Source organism: Lampetra fluviatilis, chromosome 31 (genome assembly GCF_964198595.1).
Source record: "Lampetra fluviatilis chromosome 31, kcLamFluv1.1, whole genome shotgun sequence".
In the NCBI taxonomy this organism is placed as follows: domain Eukaryota; kingdom Metazoa; phylum Chordata; class Hyperoartia; order Petromyzontiformes; family Petromyzontidae; genus Lampetra; species Lampetra fluviatilis.
In genome coordinates this window covers 8,627,694-8,634,692 of record NC_136305.1, presented here as the reverse complement: position 1 = coordinate 8,634,692, position 6,999 = coordinate 8,627,694, and positions in this window count along the sequence as shown.

Genomic DNA, 6,999 nt, shown 5'->3' with positions numbered 1-6,999 from the left:
GAACCCGCCTTCTGGAATAATTCCAACTGCATTGGTTCAACACAAGCAACACTCCAGACGGGCTTTGACAGTGTCTCATCAGCAGTCAGCCTTTCTTGAACTGCCAAGTGGAGCAAGCATTGCTCATTTTACCCACCCCAGAGGGATGATGATGATGATCATGGTGAAAGTGGTAATGATGGTGTTGATTGTACAGCTGCTGTAATGCTAGAAATTATAATGCTACTGATGATGATTTTTTCCAATTACTGCTGCCGATAAACATAATTCACTTGGTGCTGTTGCTGCTGCTGCTGATACTCCTGGTGCTGATGATGATTATTTGTCTGCTCTGCTGATGATGATTATCGTGGTGCTGGCCACCCACCCCCTTGTGTGCCATGCTGGCCTTCAGAGACGCTCGCTAATGGCACTTGCCCCCAAGAGTCTGTTAAGGCTATGCGGGGGAGCTTTGTCTTTGTGGTGAGCGGTAGTGTAGCGCAACCCACGAGAACCCGGGGGCTCGACTTCGATTCTCACTCACGGCTACCAACATCAATGACGATTATCTGAACCGGGCTTGGGCCTCCTCTAGGTCGACTCAGCCTCAAATTAGCACCTGGTGCGGTGTGTAAACGTCGCCATTTGGGAAACAAAGGCGGTCGGGCGTGGTGCTGACCACCCACGCCACGTGTGCCGTTCCGGCCTTCATAGACGCTCGCTAACAGCACTTGCCCCCAACAGTGCGTTAAGGTTATACGGGGGATCTTTGTCTTTGCGTGTGTGTGTGCGTGAGTGCCCGGTGGCTCCGCGTGTTGTGAATTCTCGGGAGTTTTGTTGAAGTTGTCTGAGCGCCGCTAAAATTCTTGATCCATGACTGCGCAGAATCGCGGCGGCGTGTTTGATAACACAACGCGGCTCTCGAACGGGGGCGGGGGCATGAGAAGGGGGGGGGGGCAGGGGGGGGCTGTGCGTAGTGGTGGGAGAGGGGGGGGCTGTATTTAGGTTGGAGGGGGGGCAGTAGTTAGCGCATTGCGCTACAAACTCGGCAATCCGAGATCAATTCCCGTTCATCGCCAATATCGGTGGCGAATATTTCAACCGGTCCTGGGCTTCTACTCAAGATCGACCCCGATGTCGTGTGTACACGTCAGCACTAGAGAGAGACAAAGGCAGCCGGGCGTGGTGCTGACTAGCCCCGTCACCGTGTTGCCGTGCCGATCTTCAAATGCCCCAACAGTCGGCTGTGGTTACACGGGGGACATTTGCCTTTGTGCGTGAGGTGTGGGTGTGTTTGGATGTGTGTGGAGAGCAGTTGGCACAGTAGGGGGCACAGGTGGTGCATCGGCCAGTCATCTCAGTCTATCGACCCGTGGCACCTGGGTCTGTCTCGTGACCCCCTTGCCAGCGGGCGTTCGACACTTCACGTGGCCTCAACGTGCACCTAGCCTGGCACAAGCGCCGTGGTGAATGGCGCGAGTGTAGCGGTAAGCGCGTTGCGCAATGACCCCGGGGAGAAGAGTTCGATTCCGGCTCACGGCCCACACCAATGACAATGATTGCTCGTTCACAGCACTTGCGCCAAAAGACTAATTTGACTATAAGGAGGATCTTTTGTATTTGTGAGGATGATACACGTTGTTTGATGGTACTTATGGTGATGTTGGTGGTGGTGGTGATGATGTTGGCGATGATGGTGATGATGATGATAGTGATGATGATAGTGATGTTGGTGATGATGTTAATGTTGGTGGTGATGTTGGTGGTGGTGATGGTGGTGGTGGTGATGGTGGTGGTGATGGTGGTAATGTTGGCGATAATGGTGGAGATGATGGTGATGTTGGTGATGATGGTGGTGGTGATGATGATGGTGGTGGTGATGATGATGTTGGTGATGATGTTGATGTTGGTGGTGATGATGTTAATGTTGGTGGTGATGTTGGTGGTGGTGATGGTGATGTTGGTGATGATGTTGATATTGGTGATGATGGTGATGATGTTGATGTTAGTTGTGATGATGGTGGTGATGTTGATGATGATGGTGGTGGTGTTGATGATGGTGGTGATGATGATGGTGATGTTGATGTTAGTGGTGGTGATGTTGGTGATGATGTTGATGTTAGTTGTGATGATGGTGGTGATGTTGGTGATGTTGATGTTAGTGGTGGTGGTGATGGTGGTGATGTTGATGTTAGTTGTGATGATGGTGGTGATGTTGGTGATGTTAGTGGTGATGATGATGTTGATGTTAGTTGTGATGATGGTGGTGATGTTGGTGATGTTGATGTTAGTGGTGGTGATGGTGATGTTGATGTTAGTTGTGATGATGGTGGTGGTGGTGGTGGTGATGTTGATGTTAGTGGTGGTGATGTTGGTGGTGATGTTGGTGATGTTGGTGATGTTGGTGGTGATGATGGTCGCGGGTCGCCTCCCCGCATCTCAATGCCTCTCGGTGTCGGGGAAGCGAGGAATTAAATCACGGCGTCCGTGACTACGAATAATGAGGCCGTTAGCACCCCCCGCCGCCCCCCTCCTCCCTCCCTTAGTACACACACCCCCTCCACCCTCACCACTTTCTCCACAGCGCCTCTCTACCAGCGCTCACGGGGCAGGGGTTGGTGGATCACGCAGAGAGCATCACGTCTTCCGTGCCTCTCGCGAGTAAGTTGCTCGGCTATGATTGCTTCAATAACTCAACACATTCGTCAGCACACACCGTGTGTGTGTGGCCTTGGGAGAACACACTGCCGTATAACTGGCTACGTGTCTGGAGTCGCGCTGCTGTCACCATCCGAGAATCTCACCAAAGGTTCGTAGGGACGCTGCTGGAGCAACGTGGACGTCCGTATCCTCATTCGAGACCCAAACATCATCACACCTCCTCCTCCCTCCTCCTCCTCCTCCTCCAAGACGCTGGAAGAGGCATCAATCGCATCAGATCATCATCGACAGGCCGATGAGCACAATTTCATGAATGGAGATTTAAAGACACGAGCCACAGCGGTGCGAGTGTGAACATGCAAGCCACGCTATGGGCCTTAGAGTAAACCTACTGTGGCCTGCGCTCCTTCGACGGAGGAACAGCGAAACGACACGACACGAACTCTCTGCTGAAGCCCTCTCGTCATGGCCAGCAGCAGCAGTAGGACCTCCACATTGGCAGGGAGCTACTGAACCACAGCGCTGCTGCAGCAGATGTCATCTTGCGCAAGCACAGAGCCACCACTCCCTCACTCGTTCAGCCACTCACTCACCCATCCACTCACCTACTCACTCACTCACCCACTTATACACTCACCCACTCACTAACCCACTTATAAATTCACCCATCCACTCATCACACTGCAGGTCACAACAACACACTCACTCACTCACTCACCCACTCACTCACCCACTCACCACACTGCAGGTCACAACAACACACTCACCCACGCATTCACCACACTGCAGGTCACAACAACACACTCACCCACTCACCACACTGCAGGTCACAACAACACACTCACCCCCTCACTCACCCACTCACCACACTGCAGGTCACAACAACACACTCACCCACTCACTCACTCATCCACCCACTCACCCACTCACCCACTCACTCACCCACCCACTCACCACACTGCAGGTCACAACAACACACTCACCCACTCACTCACCCACCCACTCACCCACTCACCCACTCACCCACTCACTCACCCACCCACTCACTCACTCACCCACTCACCCACTCACCCACTCACCCACTCACTCACCCACCCACTCACTCACCCACTCACCCACTCACCCACTCACTCACCCACTCACTCACTCACCCACCCACTCACTCACTCATCCACCCACTCACCCACTCACCCACTCACTCACCCACCCACTCACCACACTGCAGGTCACCTCACTTCTCTTTCAGCAACAATCGCCTCGCTCAAGTCAAGAGACGCGTCACACTGCTCTCTGTCACAACTCCGATAACGGTGCTGGTTGTTGCTGGCCGCTTAACGTTGCGGGGGATGAGCTCAGCAACTGCGATTTAAACACAATCCAAACAGTGGACTCTCATCTGGTTAAATAAAGGACTTTCTGTCACTCGGTTAAATAAAAACCTCTCACCTGGTTAAATAAATGACTTTCTCACGTGGTTAAATAAAGGACGCTCTCACCTGGTTAAATAAAAGACTCGCTCTCTCTCACCTGGTTAAATAAATGACTCTCCCTTACCTGGTTATATAAAGGACTTTCTCACGTCGTAAAATAAAGGACTCTCTCATCTGGTTAAATAAAGGACCCAGCTGGTTATTAAAGGGCTCTTTCTCACGTGGTAAAATAAAGCAGTCTCTAACCCGGTTAAATAAAGGACATCAAGCAGTGCTCAGTGAAAGATTATTTTTCTTTTCTTTTAGCGGTGAGTCCATTCCGTCTGCAAGGGGGGGGGGTTTGGTGGGTGAACTCCGGCGGGGCTCGGACACACACACAGAGAGGGACACCGCGCGCGCTACACGAAGCGCTCTCAATGCCCGCTCATGAGCACGAGCCCCGGGGGAATCTTTCCCAGTCGCCAACGCGCCCGACCGCGTTTGTTCGCGCGGGGACACGAACGCCCGCAAAGGTTTGTCACGATGTAGCGGCGAGAGGCGGCGCGTATCAGCCGGTCACCTCCCTCACGTCGCCCCCGGGGTGCGCCTGCCAGCGGCAGAGCCATTAGGCGCGCGTCGCGTAAACAGCCTCGGTGTGCACCTAGCCTGGCACGGGCGCTGTGGGGACGTCGCCGCCGCTGAGTGGCGAACGGCGGCGGCTGTTGCTGTTGTTGTTGTGTGGGGAGCGGGAGTGCAGCGGTTGGCGCGCTGCGCTACGAAGCCGGCTTACCCGGTAACCAACACCGGTGAGGATTTTCTTCGCCGGTTCCCTAGGGGGACTCAAAGTCTTAAAAACGAGTACCTTGTGCGATGTTTGAATATCTCCACGAGGGAGACAAAGGCGGCCTGGAGAGGTATTCGGCCACCCACCCTCTACGTAGGTTGCGTCGTGTCGGCCTCCATGGGTGCTGCTCTCTTAACAGCACTTGCCCCAACAGCCTGTGACACGCTATACGGGGGATCTGTGCCTTTGTGCGTTAACTGCGTCTGACCCAACGGCCTGCAGGTATGAAGGTTATTTATGACCGATTCGTGAGGATACATCTCAGGAGAGATAAGCGCGCGCGCGAGAGAGAAAGACGGAGTATACAACTCTGGAGAGATAAGCGAGGGGATAGAGAGAGAGAGACACACACACGGAGATAAGGAGCAGCTACGGATATTGCGGGCTTACAGCCGGGGACACCCAGCGCAAGGGCAGCTCTTGCAGCTACGCGGGTGGCGTCAGCCTCGTGGGCCTGCACATTATTTCATGGAAATACCCGAGAGGTCATTAAAAAACTTATTTAGTTTTTTAGTTTTACCAGGTAAGGCCCAATGAGCTGGACAGCTCTTTTTCAAAAGCGACCTGGCCACAAATGATGGCGCAACGAAGTGACTTATCACGTGGAAATTTATAGTAGCCAAATACTTCTTGGTTCTTTCGGTAAAGTCACGTAGAAGGGAAATAATAAAGTAATAAAAAATAAACCATTATATTATTAAATAAAACGTAATATAATGTTTTATTTTATAATTGTATTATTTCCCTTCTACGTGACTTTACCGAAAGAACCAAGAAGATGAATCTCTGCAGTCACGAAAGCTTTAAATCGAAATTTAGCCAAATACTCTAAAGGTATATTTTTTGGGTCTTTCGAAAGACCCAAAAAAGATGAATTCCCACAGTCACGAAAGCTTTAAGTCAAGACTCTGAAGGTATGTTTCTACTTGTGGAAAAGCCGGAGGACCCGGAGAAAAAAAATCGACGCGACCACGGGGAGCACATGCAAACTCCAAATATACAGCAGGTGGCAGGGTCGGAAACGAACCCACGACTTCCTGTATACCATGCGAGGTAGTTAACATCTCACTACCGTGGCGCCCACAACTACTCTCCAACATTACCAGCGTGCTAAAGAAATAATCCGCACCTCTGATGGGCACGGCTGACTACGTACGGTGCGAAAGAAGTTCACCATACGTGCAATACACTGCCACGTGTGGCGCACGTGACAGCTTTGTTCGCTGTGTCGTGCACCCTCCTCCTCCCGGACACAGCCAATTAATGCCGCTCTCACGTGTATCGGGTGGAGGGAGGGTTCACGACACACGATCTGACTCCCCCAAAAAAAACAATCGATTGTGAATTTAAAAAAAAAACGTGCTTTATATTTATATTACAAGCGACGCTTATTTTAGGCGAACAAATGCCTCCTTGCTGTAGCAGAAGGGTTTTACTGGTAGGAACCTCCTGGTTACACCAGCCCACAAGGGATTATTGCGTCCGTCGGTCGTGCATCCAAAAAATGGGAGGGGTGGGGCTGGGTGGAGAGGGGAGGGGCTGGGTGGGGAGGATGGGGAGGGGCTGGGTGGGGAGGGTGGGGAGGGTGGGGCTGGGTGGGGCTGGGTGGGGGGTGGGAGGGGTGGGGCTGGGTGGGGAGGGGCTGGTCACCCCGTGGTGCCCTTATAAAACTCAACGTTTAACCTACTCACGCCGGCTTGTGCCCGCCCTCACAGTCGGGCATATTTGCGGAATACACCACGCCGCCGTTAACCCTGGCCATTGACCGAGCAACCCAACGTTCCTTACCAGCTCCCTCCGCAGGAATGTGTTTTGCCGCGCTCTCGCAAGTAGGGGGCGATGCTGCCGCTGCTGCTGCTGTTGTCGCAGTATGGACCCACGCGACGTACAAAACGAAACGGCAACAGACGTTGTATTTGTTTTGGTTGCGTCTTCCTTTAATAGGCGTCTTTAAATAAGTGTCAGCGGACATAACACGAGTCTTTTGTTTGGCATCGCATACAGACAAACAATCATAGCCACATACACAAAAACAAAGATCCCCTGTATAGCCTTAACATACTTTTGGGGCAGGTGCTGAAGGCCGGAACAATGCACTGGTGTGGC